Source organism: Moschus berezovskii, chromosome X, assembly GCF_049115385.1.
Source record: "Moschus berezovskii isolate FMDL1 chromosome X, NW_MosBer_1.0, whole genome shotgun sequence".
In the NCBI taxonomy this organism is placed as follows: Eukaryota; Metazoa; Chordata; class Mammalia; order Artiodactyla; family Moschidae; genus Moschus; species Moschus berezovskii.
Window position 1 is genome coordinate 29,849,863 of NC_142488.1, and position 18,819 is coordinate 29,868,681.

Consider the following 18,819-nt stretch of genomic DNA (forward strand, 5'->3'; position numbering starts at 1 on the left):
TACTGCAAGATAAAGCCCAAATACTAGCTTACCAGGCAAAGTGTGACGTGCCTATACAGCCTCTTCTCTCCTCTGCCTTTGCAGCATTCACTATTGCTGCTCCTCACTTCCAACCTTAACTTCAACTCCCAGAAACACTGAAAGGCTTCCTACTTCCTTGACTGTCCTAAGTTTTTCAGATCAAACTCATAACCTGTCTGTAATGCTCAGCTTAAACGTTCCCTCTTCTTTGGGGCTCTTTAAGAGCCCAGAGAGAACTAAGGGCCTCCCGTCTGCATGCTGCTGCTGCTGCTAAGTCGCTTCAGTCGTGTCCGACTCTGTGCGACCCCACAGACGGCAGCCCACCAGGCTCCCCCGTCCCTGGGATTCTCCAGGCAAGAACACTGGAGTGGGTTGCCATTTCCTTCTCCAATGTGTGAAAGCGAAAAGTGAAAGTGAAGTCGCTCTGTCGTGTCTGACTCTTTGCGACCCCATGGACTGCAGCCTACCAGGCTCCTCCATCCATGGGATTTCCCAGGCAAGAGTACTGGAGTGGGGTGCCATTGCCTTCTCCTACCCTCTGCATAGGTAGTCATAAAATATTTCCAGTTAGTGTCATTCATTGGTAGCATTCATGTCTGTATCAGACTTTATAGCTAAGGATTAAGTAGTACTGAAGGAGCTTTTTCTTCTTTGGACCATAAAATGTCTCCACATGTGAAGTGTACGTCAGATTCTACTTTTAGTTAAGGACCTACAGCTCTTTTATTTGTGACTTGCCAACTAAATCAGAGAGAAGCAGCCTTTGCAGATGATCAATCAAAAATAAAATCCACCTTGTTAGCCTGGTATTTCCCCTGGTCTCATTTGTTTTGCATTTCAGTAAACATTTATTAGGGCTTTTCTGGTGGCTCAGTGGTAAAGAACCCACCTGCCAATGCAGGAGACATAGGTTCAATTCCTGTGTGGGAGAAGGAAATGGCAACCCAGTATTCTTGCCTGGGAAAGTCTCTAGACAGTAGAACCTGGCAGGCTACAGTCCATGAAGTGGCAAAAGAGTCGGATGGGACTTAGTGACTAAACAACAACAAGACATTTATCTCAGTGGTCCCCAAGCTTTTGGGCACCAGGGACTGGGGGTGAGGTGGGGGATGGTTCAGGCGGTGAGGAAAAGCTGTAAATAGATGAAACTTCATTGACTCCCGAGCCACTCCCTCCTGCTACCCAGTGCCGTTTCTAACAGGCCTGACTGGTAGGGTTCCATGGCATGGGGTTGGGGACCCCTGATTTATTGTGTTCCACTAATAATAACAATAAAACTACAAGTATGTTTTTGTTAGTTTGTTATAGGAAATGGAGGCAGGAGGGGGTCTGATTAGATTTCATCTAGTACTCTTTTCTGTGTGGTATAATAGTAGATGCATTTGTTGGTGCAATTCCCCATCTGCTCCTGATAATGGTTGCTATAAAAGAATAATGAGAATTTCTCCTGAAACTAGAATTTGACTGTGCCTTTTCCAAAGCAAACACCCTGACAATGAATTAAAGGAAAATTATGTACAGTAGCGATTTATTTTAATGGGACATTTACCTAATATCAAATTACAATGAAATTTCCTTTGGAGGTATTTATCTCATCCACATCAGATACATACATTCATTATTATCACAGCTATTAATGTGGATACCAAATGAATTCATCATAAATTCCTTTAAGTACTACATGCTTCATGAGATTATCTCAGGCTTTTTTTTTTCTTTTTCTTTCTTTCCTAAGACATAATGCCCTGGGGTGGGAACCCCAAGACATATATTTCTCAATTTCAAGCAGATTCCGAAATCTTATGTATATTAAGTCTCTGCCTTTGGGTATCTGAAACTGAAGGCTGCAAGTAAAATCTGTCCTCAGACATGTTTTAGTATTAGGACTTTTATAATTTGAATGCCTTTAGGTGGAGTATACATGCATTCTATTGCCCTCTGAAGACACTTGAATTAGTAGCCCTTGCTTTTTAAAGAAAATTGTTAATATAATGCACACAAGTTTGCAAAGTTAATAGGTTTTACTTTGTTACGATCAATGCTAGGCCTCTCTAGGTTCACAGATTTATTCAATCCTTCTTGGCTTCTAAATCATTCATTAAAAGTTCAGGAGAACTACCTGGGAACATTTAAGAGCTGTTTTTCTCTCTGTTTACTTAGATTTGTAAAGAAAACAAATTGACCTTTCTCTGATCAAAAGGAGGCTCTTGTCTCCGACCATTAAGTGGTCCTGGTAACAGAACATATGACTCCAGGCATAAAATTCTTTCCACGTGATTACTAGGATAGTTTAAAAAACATATGGGCTATTTCATCATAGAATATATTACACACAACCAAAAAACTGGCTTTTAAGATGGAATATTTGAAAGGAGACACAGATCATTTTTATATTCCTTATTCTTCTTTCTAGAGGTTTTATCAATTTGGAGCTACACAAATATTTATTCAAACACCATTTGGTGGGTAGAAAATATGCAATAAGAATATAGAAAAAGCAACAACATTGTTTTTTTTTTAAGGCAAAATGATGTGTAAATGGAATTGTTTCAGGACTGGAAACGTTTGATTCTCATTTAATCTCATTGTCTAACTGTATTGGCTCTGAAGTTGTAGTTCTTATTAGTACTTGCCATGCTTATCAAATATTTTCATTGAGTCATTCATTGACTAAACAACTATTTATTCAGCAACTCCTAATGGCCAGGAATTATGTTAAGTGTTATTCTTCATTGGCTACAGTAGAAGAGACTGATTGGAAAATCTCTAGGATAGAAATAGAAACCTACCTAGTAGGTGTTATCACTGTAGTTAAGGTGAAGAAAAATAGTTGCATGGATCAGTGAGTCAGTGGTTCAAACAGAGAAAAGTTAATGAAACCAAATGAGATTTGGGAGCTCAATAGATAGGATCTAGCCATTCAGTGGAGACATGAATGAAGGAAAATATGTCAGCTGCCCAGTTGGAGATACTGGACTGAGCCCCAGAAGAAAAATTAGGATTGAAAATATAACTGAAATTGGCAGAGCTAAGTCTAAATTTTGTGATGTAGATTTGGCTCTGAATGTAGTAGGATTTTTCATTTTCATTGAACACATTATGGGTAACCTCAAAGGTAGGATTCATGACCAAACATACTCTGGAACTCTCTGAATATTTGCTTGACAATTGCTTACATAGGAAACTGAGAGGAGTAATGTCATGACTAGCCCTTGCTCTGTTTCTACATGGCAACATTCTCATTTCATCTGCTGGAAAATAGATCAATCTCATGATGTGTATAAGGTAGAAAGTTGAGAGACAGTACAATTCTCCATTTCAAAAAAAAAAAAAAAGAAAATACAGAAAGTATCACTCTGATTAAGCTGGTTGTATCTACTTACCCTATCTTTTACCCACCCACTGCTAAAAATCACTGGACAAAGATGATTTAAAATATATTCATGTTTCTTTCTAAGAGATCAGGAAATAAACTTGTTCCTTAAACTCCTTTTCTGTACTCAAAGGAATTCTATGTACTTTAAACTGTGGCATAATCTCTAAATGATTGCTTAGTGTATGTAATTATTCAATGCAGGTAAGTGTTCTCTTCAATTTGATTCACTCCAACAAATAGGCAACTTTTGGGTTAACCAAAAACTTCCTTTGGGTTACAAAAACACTGGAATGAACTTCTTGGCCAACCCAATATTTTGTATCTGATGCCTTTACAATGATAAATAAGTTCATATTTTCCCATCAATATTCAATTTCATGGGGGAGAGAATAATAAGCAAATAACTATACACAATGCTGTATTATGGCTACTGAGATACTATGCAAACAAAATCACATCACTTGTGTGATTGTGTTATGACCATGGGTGTGTACATATGTGTGTCTAGGTTTGGGGAGATGATCAGGAAAAGAAACACAGAGGCTGTGGTAATTAAGATTATCAAAGCCTGAGGTATTGGATACAGTGCTGATGGCTGGATGGCATCACCGACTCTGTGGACATGAGTTTGAGTGAACTCCGGGAGTTGGTGATGGACAAGGAGGCCTGGCGTGCTGTGATTCATGGGGTCGCGGAGAGTCGGACACGACCGAGCGACTGAACTGAACCGAAGGGACCCCTTATCTTAATAACTGTTCAAGAAATATTCACTTATAAATTGAGCATAAAACTAGGCAAGATATGACAGTACTCTTGAATGGTTTCCCATTGAAGAAGGGTTAAAAAAAATATGGAAATACGTATAGCACCCTAGTATGGAAGACAGACAGTAAAAAATAATTGTGTTTCACCAGAATCTCGTTTCTTTCCACAAATAACAAGTTATCAAAGTAAGGTTTAGTTTCTCAGGCTCTTGAGAACGGAAAGGCCCAGAAATAAGATAAAGAGGGATTAAAAACAGATCTCTGAGTCTAACATCAATTAATTGATTTTAAACATCTAGCTTAGATAACAGAACCCCCAAGACATCCACTAACAATCCACCTCTAAGCACATGTTGGGCCTAAGTCTTATATGTCCCTCTTGCCAAGTTATACAGGCATTAAACAAAAGCTGCTGCTGCTGCTGCTGCTAAGTCACTTCAGTCGTGTCCGACTCTGTGTGACCCCACAGACGGAGGCCCACCAGGCTCCCCCGTCCCTGGGATTCTCCAGGCAAGAACACTGGAGTGGGTTGCCATTTCCTTCTCCAATGTGTGAAAGTGAAAAGTGAAGTCGCTTAGTCGTGTCCGACCCTTAGAGACCCCATGGACTGCAGCCTACCGGGCTCCTCCATCCATGGGATTTTCTAGGCAAGAGTACTAGAGTGGCTTGCCATTGCCTTCTCCGAAAGCTATCCCCCCCTTTTTTTTAAGCCTTGATTTCTGAGGTTAGCTTTCTTATTTTCCAACTCATTATCTGGTGGTATGGTAATGCTCTTCTCCTTCATGGAATTAGATGAGATGATAAAAAACAAATCTGTAGCTCTTGTTGATTGAGCACATACATCCTCTGGAAATCAAACAAATGAGGCACAGAATGGATTCTATTATATTTGTACAGTGTCAACAATTTGTACCTTATTGAACTATATACAAACCAGAAGAACCCAAGAGAAAAACAAGCAGACGACTTAAGCAAGTCTTCTGTGAAAACTTCTGGAATTACTCACATGAATCTCTAAAAGATCAGAGATAGTTGCAAAAAAAAAAAAAAAAAGGTGGAAACCAACTATAGTGGTTCTGACTTCCTTATAAATCTAACTTGTGAAATGGAAAATATTCAATTATCAAATGTTAATGTTTTCTAAATTTGTTATGTCTCGGGAAACTTCCTTGTTAACCACTCCTTAGCATTTCCATTTGACTTAAACCTCAAAGAAAACATGTTGAAGCCAACATTAACATCATTTTGAAACTGATTTCTCTTGTTGACTTTACCAGGCTGCCAGTTCATCTTTGTTTTATTCCTTTCTTTCTTTTCCCCCATTCAAGTCCTATTGATTCTGTTATACCTTCTGCCCAGTTATCATTGCTACTTCCCTCTCCTTTGCTGGTTGTTCACCGTACTTCACTATGTTAGTCATACTTCCTCCTGTTTTGCTTCACCACTTCTCACACCAAAACATCATACTTATCCTTTCCAGATTAATCCTCCTGATGGGCAGTTCTGGTGGTTGGTTTCCTGCTCAGACACATATACTGAATTCTCAGGATCTGCTTGCTGCTGCTGCTGCTAAGTCGCTTCAGTCGTGTCCGACTCTGTGCGACCCCATAGACGGAAGCCCACCAGGCTCCCCGTCCCTGGGATTCTCCAGGCAAGAACACTGGAGTGTGTTGCCATTTCCTTCTCCAATGCATGAAAGTGAAAAGTGAAAGTGAAGTCCCTTAGTCGTGTCCGACTCTTAGTGACCCCATGGACTGCAGCCTACTAGGCTCTTCCACCCATGGGATTTTCCAGGCAAGAGTACTGGAGTGGGGTGCCATCACCTTCTCCGCAGGATCTGCTTAATTAAGCCCAGACAATTTAGGTAATAATCAGAACCTCATACCATTCTGGGATGAGAAAACTTTCTAGGCTTCTCAACTGACTCTTCAATTCTTTATCCGTGGACAACTCACAGTGATTCCTTGGCAATTCCCTAGACCTTTGCCATTCTCCTTTCTCCATCACAAATATCCTCATTTCTACTTATGTAATTCTTTCACTCCAGTCCATTAGACTATGAGCTTCGGGAGAGAGAATCATCACTGTTTTTCTCACTGCCTAGCAAAGTGCCTGCTACACAGTAGTGTTCAAATCACATCTGTTAAATGCATAAATGAAAACACACTCCAAATATTATCACGTTTATAAATAAAATTTCAACTAGAAGCCATCTAGCCTGCAAAATCCTACTGCCTATCAACTGTAGGATGTTTTTCATAGTCTATATAAAATTAAATGCCCTGATTTTCGTTGCAAGTTTATGAGCTTCTTTTAGTGCAAGGACATTGTTTTCTTAATGTTTGGATTTTCCACCATGTTAAGCAGTAAAAGTTTATTGGCTACATGACTAAATGAATAAGCATATTATATGTCTTAAGATAATGATTAAATTACATTTCTAGATTTTAAAATAAATACAATAAAATAAAATGGAGAAGGAAATGGCAACCCTCTCCAGTATTCTTGCCTAGGAAATTCCTTGGACAAAGGAGCCTGCCAGGCTCTAGTCCATGGGGTGGCAAGAATTGGACATGACTTAGCAACTAAACAACAACAATTTAAAAATACCTAATAGGCTTCTAAACAACAAATTAGTGCTGATGGTTCTGAAGAGACAATCTTCAGAGCCTGGGCAAAGAAAATTAAAGTGTTTGGCACTTTATATTAGTGACAAAGATGTCCAGGGAGCAGTGCTTTTACAAAAGAAACGCACTGCTGACTAAGCAGCAACATGCTTTTCAATAGAGTCTTCAAAGACAACTTTTTTAAAAGTAGGAAAATGTCTCTGTCCTTTCCATATTCCAAGTTATAGCAATGACCTCAAAATAATATTACTTTAATTCAATAAGAAGAAAGGCAAATGACCACTGTTTATGAATAGCCAGTGAATACATGAAAAGATATTCAATGCTGTTAGTCAACAGAGCTATACAAATTAAAACCACAAGAGACCACTTCATATTCCACAAAATGGAAAAAACTGAAAGTACTGTTAAGGTCAAATACTGGGGGCAGTATAGAGCTGATGGAGCTCTCTGCCATCACTGGTGGGAGTAGAAAATGCCACAACCGCTTTAGAAAAGTGTTTTGCAATATCTTATCAATTTAAAGATCTGATGGAGCCATTTCACTCCTAGGTATTTACCCCAAAGAAATGAAAACCTGTGCTCACAAAAAGACTTGTACACAAACATTCACAGTATCTTATTCACAATGTCCCTAAACTGAAAGCAGCTTGAATGTCCATCAATGGGAGAATAGATTGTGGCACATTTATAGAATGGAGTATCAACTGGCAATAAAAAGGAGTGAACTATTAATGTACTCACAACATAGATGAATCTCAAAAGTAGTATGCTGATCAAAATAGCACAGACTGCACAATTTCATTTATATGGATTCAAGAACTGACAAACGAATCTATGGTGATAGAAATTCTAACAATAGGTGCCTACAGGGAATAGGAATTGAAGGTGGCCTGAGGCAATGGAAATGTTCTTTTTATTGAGGGGTTGGGTTTATGAGCAGAATCACTTGACAAACTAAGCTGAACACAGTTTCTTTGCTTCTCAGTTCTTAGGACATCCTTCTACACTTCCTTTTTTATTTGCTCTAGTCATACAGACCAAGAACGCAAAGAAAATAAATGACATGGCTGAATCTATTATGTGAAAGTATCATGAGAGACTGAAATGAAGAACTAAATTTAATAGGTTCAAATTTTATATAAGAATAAATGTTTCCTCCCCTCCGCAGTAAATCTGTCTCATATTTTATAAATTTTACTATTAAGAAATAAGAACAATATCACTTTCAAGTGCTTTTCTCTCCTTATTTAAGCGCTACCTCAGCCATGTTAAGAATGAAGATTTCTAACAAATTTAATTTCTTTCTCTCCCACTTCGTAAAGCACACATTGATGTTTCTTATGCAAGAAAAGAACTAAGACAGGTGGATTGCCAAACCTCAGTCACCTGCAGACAAAATTTAAAAGGGTTCAGAAGACTAATCCAGTTACGTGGGAACAGACTTAGTGAACCACCAGGGATATTATACTATGTACCCTTTCATCCCAATATACAATTGTCAGTTTGGAAAATCTACAGGACAAAGTGGCATCTGTATTTCAGGAAAGTGTGTATGAATATACATGTGGTGTGCAAGATTAAGAAGGGGAAAAAAACAGTGATCTCATGATTTTAAATTTTGAAAGAAAAAAATGGTACAAGAAGCCTGGGAGGCTTAAAATTTTGACCACATCATTGTAAATAATCCCAAAGAGTTCTTAAAAAGAAGTGTGGTGTTGAACGAGATGCATGGCATCATGCAGGTGATCCTAAATGAGGTCTGATTCTATTGATAAAAGTGTATCAATATGGGATGAAAATGGAGACATAACTGAGGGCAAATACGCAAAAAAGAACAATAAAGGACAATACAGTGAGGGAAAGTTGAGCCTGGAAGTAAGTGAGACATGTGATGACGTTAAAAACAACATTCAGGGCCTTTTCACTTTTGTTTGGAGAAAGTAGCAGCAGAAAGAGATAGGTTCACTGATTAGGGCAGAAGGGGAAGGTTGGGGATACAGATGACACAGAAAGCAGAACCGCTCAGCTCCTCTGCTTATCTGCTCTGTCAGGGACAATGTTCATCAGACTGGAAAAAGCATAACTGTACGAGAAAAATGAAGCCCAAAATAGGTGAGAGAGTTTTAAAAGAGCACCTAGCTGCTCTAAATGAGCTAAAATCTCTGGCCCTAGACCAATTATATCCCAGGGACATGAGAGAACTTGCATGGATACAGTCCTACCCTGCTGTCAGTGGTCTTTGTGGAACTATGTTAACACTAGAGATGGGCAAATATCCCAATTTTCAAAACTGGGAAGAAGTCAGTGCAACTGGTTTCCATCTAGTCCTGTTAAAGAGCAGTTCTGGATGACTGAATAAGGAGCAAACAAATACTCATTAGCAAAGACAACGTCAGGCAGCTCATTTGGGTTTGGATGACAACTTGTTCTCATGGTGGACATGTGTGCCTGTGTTTCTGGTTTAATCTCTTAGGCAGTATGAAAATTGAATTTCACATGTCTAAGCAACTTAAAACAATTTCTTTCTTCTGGTAGTAAAACTGTCCCCAGCTGCTAAAATGAAGTAACACTGTAAGTACTTCACTATATTCTACAGAGAGCAGTGAAATGTCCAGTTGCCTCTGTTGTTATTTAGTCTCTAAGTCGTGTCTGACTCTTTGCAAACCCATGGACTGCAGCCCACCAGACTCTGTCCATGGGATTTCCCAGGCAAGAATACTGGACTAGGTTGCCATTTCCTTCTCCAGGGACCTTCCCAACCCAGGGAGTGAGCCCGCATCTTCTGCATTGGTAGGAGGGTTCTTTACCACTGAGCCACCAGCTGCCTACCATCTGAACAAATGTGAAGACCTCTGGCTAAAACTGAATGGAGACAGTGATCTGGTGTATGAACCACTCCATGTATTTGATGTGGCAAAAATACATTTTCTTTATACAAGAACAGAATAAGAGGAAATAAGATGCAGGGACACTGAAAAATCTACATAGGAGGGAGATTTCTGAAGAGAGGCATGTTAGAATTAGACAAGATGAGAAGCAAGAAAAATGTTAAATGGGAAATGAGATGAATGATTTTTACTCTTGGTTTTCTTTCATCACTTTGAATGCATTTTTGCAATGAAAAAGTATTCAATCAGAAAAAATTGGCTATATTCATTTGTAAAATAAATTAATATAATGTCACTCAAACAAGATATGTTATCTGGGTGTTTTACTTAAGAGTCAGAGAACATACAACATAGCCTTTCTTAGTGCTGTGTTTTAATTATTCAAATGCAATATTTCAAAATAAGGTTATCTCACTTTATATACTAAGATTGCAGCATTTAAAATTCACTACATTATTTGCTCAAGTAGATACTATTAAACTTACTCAGGGGTATAGTGGACAAATGATACTCCTAATTGTAAATGATAATTCATCACATCTCAGTTAATGTCACTAAGCTCTTCTAATATCATCTGTATCATCATTTCATAGCTCTCTTTAATGCTATTTTTCTACATATTTAGAATAAATCAATGTCTACCATGCAAACATCAAGGGGAAAGGGCTTTTCAAAGTTCCATAGGTCCAGTTTACTTGATGTCCTATGAACGTGCTGTCTTTCATTAAAACTGAGACAAATATGCAAGTTGGGACAACTCAGAATTATAACAGCCAACATACTTTAGGAAAATAGCTCTCATCTTGTTTTGACAATCAAAATAAATGGCTAGGAAGGACTTCTATGATCTGGAGGTATGTCCTCAAACTCCTGCTCTATACCACACTTTCCCCATATTTATGTTCCTTTTTCTTATCTTTAATAAAAATATATATTCTCAGTCCTTTCAGTCCTGTCCAAGTCTTTCTGATGCTAACTGTAGTCCATCAGGCTCCTCTATCCATGGTATTCTCCCGTCAAGAATACAGGAGTGGATTGCCATTTCCTTCTCCAGGGAATCTTCTGAATCTGGGGATCAAACCTGCTTTTCCTGTACCGCAGGCAGATTCTTTATTGCTGAGCTATTGGCCTTAATATAAAATTTTAGTGTGTATCTCACTTGGTTCCATTTTTTTCTATTAATATTTCATGTTATAGTTTGAAGGCTTGTTATACACTGTCGCAAATCCTTTGTGGATTGAAGAAGGGTATAAATCAATAAAACCTAAAACTCAATTTGCTCCTTTAAGCAAGCACTTTAGATGTTTAATCAGTAAAGACAAAGTTAGCTTTGTATGTTACATTTAAAGCATTATCATATTTTTAACGTGAAAAGAAAGTTGTAAAAAAAAAAAATGGGGGAGAAGAACAATCTGAGACATTTACAAGAGATTCCAGATTCAGCAACAACTTACCTACCTACTCATTGCTTCTGCTATGATCCCTTGCTCAGACCAGGAATGTTACTGATCATATAGAAAATTGTGTTAAATTGGTGAAGATGTTATTGGTACTATCAGTCAGTTCAGTTGCTCAGTCGTGTCCGACTCTGTGACCCCATGGACTGCAGCACGCCAGGTTTCCCTGTCCATCACCAACTCCCGGAACTTTCTCAAACTCATGCCCACTGAGTCAGTGATGTCACCCGACCATCTCAACCTCTGTTGTCACCTTCTCCTGCCTTCAATCTTTCCCAGCATCAGGGTCTCTTCAAATGAGTCAGTTCTTCGCATCAGGTGGCCAAATATTGGAGTTTCAGCTTCAGCATCAGTCCTTCCAATGAACACTCAGGACTGATTTCCTGATACTATGCTAAGACAGTTATTACAATTATCTTGTAGGGATAATATGCAACCCTTCCATGCTTTATAAAGTGCTATCAGATGATTATTTCACTTTAGACCTGCACAGATATATGAGGTAAGCAATAAAAAAACATGTGTTACTATCCCCACATTAAAGATGAGGGAATGGAAGTGATGGATGTGTTTATGGCATCAATTGTGTTGATGGTTTCACCGATGTCTACTTACTTCTAACATCATCAAATGCACATATTAAAAATGCATAGCTTCATAAATATCAAGCATACCTCAATCAAGTGGTTTTTTTAAAAAAGATGAGGAATTGGGAACCTAAATGACTTCTCTGGTCTGACTCATCCTCCAGGTGTGAGAATCAGGACTAGGATCCAGATGATCACCATGTGTGTTTCAGTGAGGTTCCCTACTCAGTACTGCCTCTTTTCTGACTCAGTTACTGCGATATTACAGAGATAAAGAGGCACATGAAAAGTAGAAAAGACACAAAATTAGGCAAATTGCATACATGTTTAAATTATTGTGCACATAATAAACCAAGAATTTCATTATCATAGCTTTTTCTTGGGAGAAAGCTTATTTGATACAGGTTTTACTATTAAAAAAAACCCACTATTTTGTCATTCCACTTCATAGTGTTTGTACATTTAATTGGGCTTCCCTGGTGGCTCAGACGGTATTGAATGTGATCGTTATATAAAAAACGTGGATCAAAATAATGAGAAATATATCAATGCAGAATATGTTTGGAGCTGATTTAGAGAGGACCACAGCATTCCTAGATTGCATTACATGTTTTCGTAAAGCTGTTTTATTAGAATGTCATGCTGACATGATTCTTGATAATGTATTTAATGGTTAAAATATGCATGCTGAACATTTCTGTAGAGTTCTTTGCATCTAATTTTCTGTTTCATCTGAAACAAGAAGGTGAATGATGCAATTGTGTGTTTGTGTGTTTTTTTTGCTGTGAAACTTAATGAAAATTCTGTCCACTATCAATCAGATGAATCTTTTCTTTTTTTTTTTTGTTATTCAAACAAATATGCTCAAGAGTAATTTATTTTTTATTGAAAAGTCCTTTACTAACATGAAAAAATACAAACAAGGCTCTAATTTCTTTCAGATGCACTTGTTGTTAAGATGCACACTGGTGGGTAGGTGAAGCTTCATTCTTATATTTTTGATGTTATATGAACAGACCAGGTATTGTACAAACAGACAGTTTTTTAAACTAGCACTTTTCAATGGCCAATCTCCAGAAATGAAAATGTGCACATTACCTTTTTCTCTACAAAAAAATCAAGGTTGAATGAGGCTCATCTGAAATGTTGCTGCAACTGAAAGATGTCTACTCAGGCCCACATTTACGTGGAATGATTTGTTTCAATGTATTCTTACAGTAATATGCTGTGAAAATGACAGGTCAACAAACCTCATACATGCCCTAAAACCCAATGATATGTAAAAGTGATTCATTTTGCAAGGATTTAAAAATCACAGTTCATTTTGAAAATCACCATAAGAGATAGAAACGCTGTCATAATGTGGTGGTAAGTTGCTATTATTTCTTTCAGAAAGAGAAGAATTCACAAAAATAGTAGAAACTCAGAAGAGACCATAAACACGAACAAAGTTCTCTTCTATTATTGATTGAGCATATGAAGGTTATTTGGTTGAAGCTCTGCTATTGAACACCAAAAGGCAAAAACAAAACATCTACATGATGATTTAGAAATCTCAAATATGCTAATGCATTCTCTATTTGACAATTTGGCAGTGTTAAAAAAGAAATGCCCTACCCCTCAGCATGGATTTTTATATCTTTGAAAAATGCTTTGAAAATTCAATTGTATTTTTTTAATATGAACATCAACATCTAGGAAAATAGTTATGTTGGACCTGCATAATAGTCTTTGGGTAAGTGTGAATTAAGTTGAGAGGCTCTCACATAGTTAAATACTGACATTTAGGTTTTGGTTGACAACCAGCATTATCTCTTTAGTTCTATGTATCTAAAATATACAGAAGTAAGAAATAAGGTAACCATTTATCTCCAAGACTAGGATGATTAATTAATTTGTTCAGTAAGTTTTTATTGAGTGTGGTTGCATCTTATATGAGACAGTTCTGACCTCTTGGCATTTCAGTCTGGGCACAGACAAACAACAAATACACACACACACACAAATTGCGGTAACTGTTATTACAGTACAAAGAAAAATACAGTATACTGTTTAAAAAATAATGGTGAAAATGCCACTAGGGGAACTGTTAATGATATAATTTTTTATTGGGTGTCCAGGGATGACTTTTGTGGTGAGGTTATTGAAATGAAAGATGTGCCAAGAATAAGAGAGTTAATTGTCTATCCTGATGGAGAAAATAGGATGTGTGAAGTCCCTAGTTAAGACAGGGTTTGGTAAAGGTGAGAGTAAAAAGAGCTGAAAGAAAAAAATAAAAATGGCTGGAGCTGCAAGGAAGGGTAGCATGTAATGAACTCAACTCTACAAATTTATGAATAAGAATAGTCATAAGAATGACCAAAATTTGGCAACAATTCAAATTCCCAATAATTGGAGAATAATGAATTATTTACACTCATTTTGAGATTTTATCATATTGCCTTTAAAAATAAAAAAAATATATACTTTATGATTGGGTAAAATGTAAGCAAAATAGTAAATAATAGAAGGTAAAATAGTATATGTAATACTATTCTACTTTACTAGAAAAAAAATTTACAAAATCACTGAATATTTGAAAGCAAAGCTAAAACCTATTAATAGCAATGTATGGAGAGAAAGAATACGAGTTCTTTAGTTTAAAAAATACTTCTATGAGTTTTCAAAAATTTCAGATGCTGCACTTTAAAAATTGCAGGCAAATATGAAAAATAAAAATGAAACAACCACCATAAGGCCTTTCTCTATGAAAAATAAGCTTAAACATACACAGAACTAAAACGAAAGTGTTCTTGTTTGTATGTGCATATGGAGAAAAATAGTGAGACAATATTTGAATTCTGTTAACTGTGATAGAGATGAGTTCTATAGATGTGTGTGTGAAGGGGAAGGTCATTTATCTGTCCATTTCTCTGTCCATATGTTATGAGTACAAGACATTTGAAATAATGTTACTGAGTTATCATTTTTTAAAAAGTCACAATTTAATCACTTAATAAAGCTCAGTATGATTTGTCAAAGAAGACCTTCATTTGTGTTCATGAGTATTGGTGGAAACATGTCAAAATACCCATATAGTGGAAAGAATTAGTTGACCACTGCTCTTAAATCCATGTGCTTATCATCGTCTCTTGGAACAGGGAAAAATGGCAAGATCACAGTTATATTCAAATACTATGGTCTTTATACTCAAAAATCTCTTTCTCTAGGTTATGTGTAGTCTGCCTTTTACAAGTTCACGTTATTTTAATAGAGGTGATGACAGTACTAATAAAACAACTCCTAAGTATTTTGAAAAAAAATTCGGTAGTAACTCTCATCTACTGCCTAAGTTCTAGCATCTAAATAACTTTAAAAAGTCAGATATACACTGCCTTGTTTGAGAAAACAGTACACTAGATAGAAAATCAGACTAAAGAACTTATTACACAGCTATCCAAATTGATGAGAAATTTGTGCTTGATTACAGAATGGTAGGTGATTGATGGGCTTCCCTGGTGGCTCAGAGGTTAAAGCGTCTGCCTCCAATGCGGGAGACCTGGGTTTGATCCCTGGGTTGGGAAGATCCCCTGGAGAAGGAAACGGTAACCCACTCCAGTATTCTTGCCTGGAGAATCCCGTGGATGGAGAAGCCTGGTAGGCCACAGTCCACGGGGTCGCATAGAGTCGGACACGACTGAGCGACGGAACGGAACGGAACGGAACGAACTCCAGAGAAGTAAGATTTAGAAGACAAAATCATTTGTCCACTTACAAGTTATTTGACTTCAAGCAAGTCACTTAATTTTCAGTTTATTCATCTGTAAAACTAAAAGAATAATAATACTAGTGTCTACCACCTAGTGTTGTTGTGAGGATAAAATGAAATCTTATAGTGGGCACATGGTTCTTATATTTTGATTTTTTTTTTCTTGGCTATGTTATGCATTGCTGATAAAATTATCTTCCAAACATCAATTTATACATATACTTTCCAAAGCCATTTTTATTATGTAGAATTTTTAGGAGTAGTAAATCAGCCTTCAATTGCAAGTGATGATTACCTGCTGTCCTTATTAGCTACTGATTTGATTCAAAAGCATTTCAGTATTGTAGGTTGCTCATTGCCTTTTAATCAATTCTCAAAGATTTTGGCTCCAACAAGGAGAAAAATACATGTTGAGGCAGCCAGATTTTAAGAGCCTCCTTTGCAAATAAATAATTATTGGTTTTGATTTTTCCAAGTAACACTTCAGATGAAGTTTTTCCCCTCATACATGTTCTTACTGGATCAGAAAATTTTGTCCACGCCTCTACTAACAGTGAATGGGTTTTTTGACAAGCATAAGGAATGCTTCTAGATCTGTTTCCTCCGCCTGTGAAATGGCAAAATATTTGCTATATTATATAAAAGGGAAACTCAGCCATGCACCAACACAATCACTTTCTGTCCTTAATAGAGAAAAGTAATGGTAGCAAGAACTAGGCCAAATGCCAAAGTCTGTTTGTATTGACCCAGCTTCTGCTGTAGCAGGTTATATACATCTATCCTGGGCAACATTCAGTCTACTGAAAGTGGCTTTCTTGTTACAGTGAATTAGTATTATCATCAGGATAAGTTTCCCACCACTGGCTTTTGATGATAGGGAGTCAAATGTCAATCAATCAACCCAACAAACGACAGCCACCAAAGGAATATTTGGAGCTTATTTAATTATGCCTAACTTTGAAAGAATTCTATTATTATTGAATAGTGCTGGGCAAATCAATTGATCTTTAATGCACTAAACAAATGCATTTAATTTGCGGGCAGTTATGTCAGTGACTTTCATGTATTCAGGGCTCTAATAGCCTGCTCCTGGTTCGCCCCACCCCCATTCTGTATGTATATAACATTTCCATATTCAGTATGCCTAGGTGCTCTGAGGTACTAGGAAGAGATAATAACTATTGATAGTTCTATATATGAATTTCAGCCCATCATTAACTTTTTTTTTAATTTACCCTTTTGTCACTATATTTTGTCCTTCTTTTTCTCTAGTAACAATTTTGTCTTAAATTCTTTTTTTAAATTTATTTATTTTAATTGGAGGCTAATTACTTTACATTATTGTATTGGTTTTGCCCTACATTGACAGAAATCTAAAAATATGGAACGCTTCACGAATTTGCTTGTTATCCTTGCGCAGGGGCCATGCTAATCTTCTCTATATCGTTCCAATTTTAGTATATGTGCTGCCAAAGTGAGCACCCATCATTAACTTTAATTTAAAATGTGAGATTTGAAAAGGGTCCACAATTGGAGGTATACGAAAAAACATACTATTTGTTAAAGTGTGCAGTTGGCAAAGAAAGCAGTGCTTAATGTTAATTTTCCTTTGTAGTTAATTTCAAGGCACCCACAATTGCCAGGTATGTCTAAAGTTTTGGGTAAACAAAACATTATATTGTCTTTGCCTTAGGACATTAGCAAGAGTAAAATGGCAATAAGATTCTGCAGAAGTATTAAAAAAAAACTGACTCAACAAGGAAAAATGCTATTTAAAGATAATAACATTAACAGCAGTACTGTCTTCCATTCCTGTTATATTTTACAGGTTACAGAGCATATTAATTAATTTGACAAACTTCCACACAATAACCCTATGAAATATCAGGGATATGTTTTACATCTCTTTTGCAACTCTGAAGAGTGATAAGCAGTGTTCAAAGAAATCGCATTTGTCAGGATAATCCAGAGAAACAGAACCAACAGAAGGGGGCATACTATCCATTGACACCTTCACACAAATACCCAGAATAATGCAGCAAATGTCTGCCACACCCACTCCCTCCACCCTGAGCTTGATCCAGGCAAATTGACACATAAAATTATTCAGCACAGAAATTAAGTGATTTGCTTAAGGTAAATTGATGAAGTTGAGATTGTTGTTACCCTAGTATTTCAACTTCTAGCCCAATTTAGTTTTCTTTCACACTATATTAGATTGCCTTTAGAAATGTTCTTAAAGTAAATTTCAAAGACTGTAGATTTCTTTAGTTCATGGATCCCATGGATCCTGCCTTATTAAATGTATGAAGGAAGCTCAAACATATCTATTTGATAGACATGAGGCAGTTACTGAATAGGAGAAAGTATTTGCAAATGATATGACCAAAAGGAGTGAATATCAAACACACGAACACACACACAATTCACACAACTCAACATCAAACAAACAAACTATGTGATTAACAAAAGGATAGAAAACTTGAATAGATATTTTTCCAAAGAGGGAATTCAGATTGCTAATAGGAACACGAAAAGATGCTCAACATTGCTAATAATCAGGGAAATGCAAATCAAAACCACAATGAGGTATTGGCTCACACCTGCCAGAATGGTGATCATCAAAAAAAAACACAAATCACACATGTTGGTGAGGATGTGGAAAGAAGGGAACTCTGGTACACCACTGGATAGAATGTAAATTCATGTAGCCACTGTGGAAAACAGCGTGAAGTTTTCTCAAAAAACTATAAATAGAACTACCATGCTGCTGCTGCTGCTAAGTCACTTCAGTCGTGTCCGACTCTGTGTGACCCCATAGACGGAAGCTCACCAGGCTCTCCCGTCCCTGGGATTCTCCAGGCAAGAACACTGGAGTGGGTTGCCATTTCCTTCTCCAATGTGTGAAAGTGAAGTCACTCAGTTGTGTCCGACCCTTAGTGACCCCACGGACTGCAGCCTACCAGGTTTCTCCACCCATGGGATTTTCTAGGCAAGAGTACTGGAGTGGCTTGCCATTGCCTTCTCAGCAAATCCACTCCTGGATATATATATATATAACCCAAAACATTAATTTGAATCGATGCAATGCATTCCAATGTTCATAGCAGCGTAATTTTCAATCACCAAGATATGGAAGCAACCTGAGTGTTCATCAACAAATGAATGGATACAGAAGATGTGGTACACACACACACAATGGAATACTACTCAACCAACAAAAAGAATGAAATTTTGCCATTTGCAGCAACATGGATGGACTTACTGGGTATTATACTAAGTGAAATAAGTCAGCTAGAGAAAGAGAAATACTGTGTAGTATCACTGGTATGTGAAGTCTGAAAAATA

At 37.1% G+C, this 18,819-nt stretch overlaps 1 protein-coding gene and 1 non-coding gene across 7 annotated transcripts in view; both read right to left on the reverse strand.

The window, feature by feature from the left end:
- DMD (dystrophin) overlaps window positions 1-18,819 on the reverse strand; it is a 2,246,075-nt gene that overhangs the window by 902,859 nt on the left and 1,324,397 nt on the right. The gene's annotated exons all lie outside the window — the stretch shown is intronic.
- Window positions 16,847-16,953, reverse strand: LOC129535379 (U6 spliceosomal RNA). The gene has a single exon (XR_008681640.1). It is a non-coding gene; the product is annotated as a U6 spliceosomal RNA (small nuclear RNA).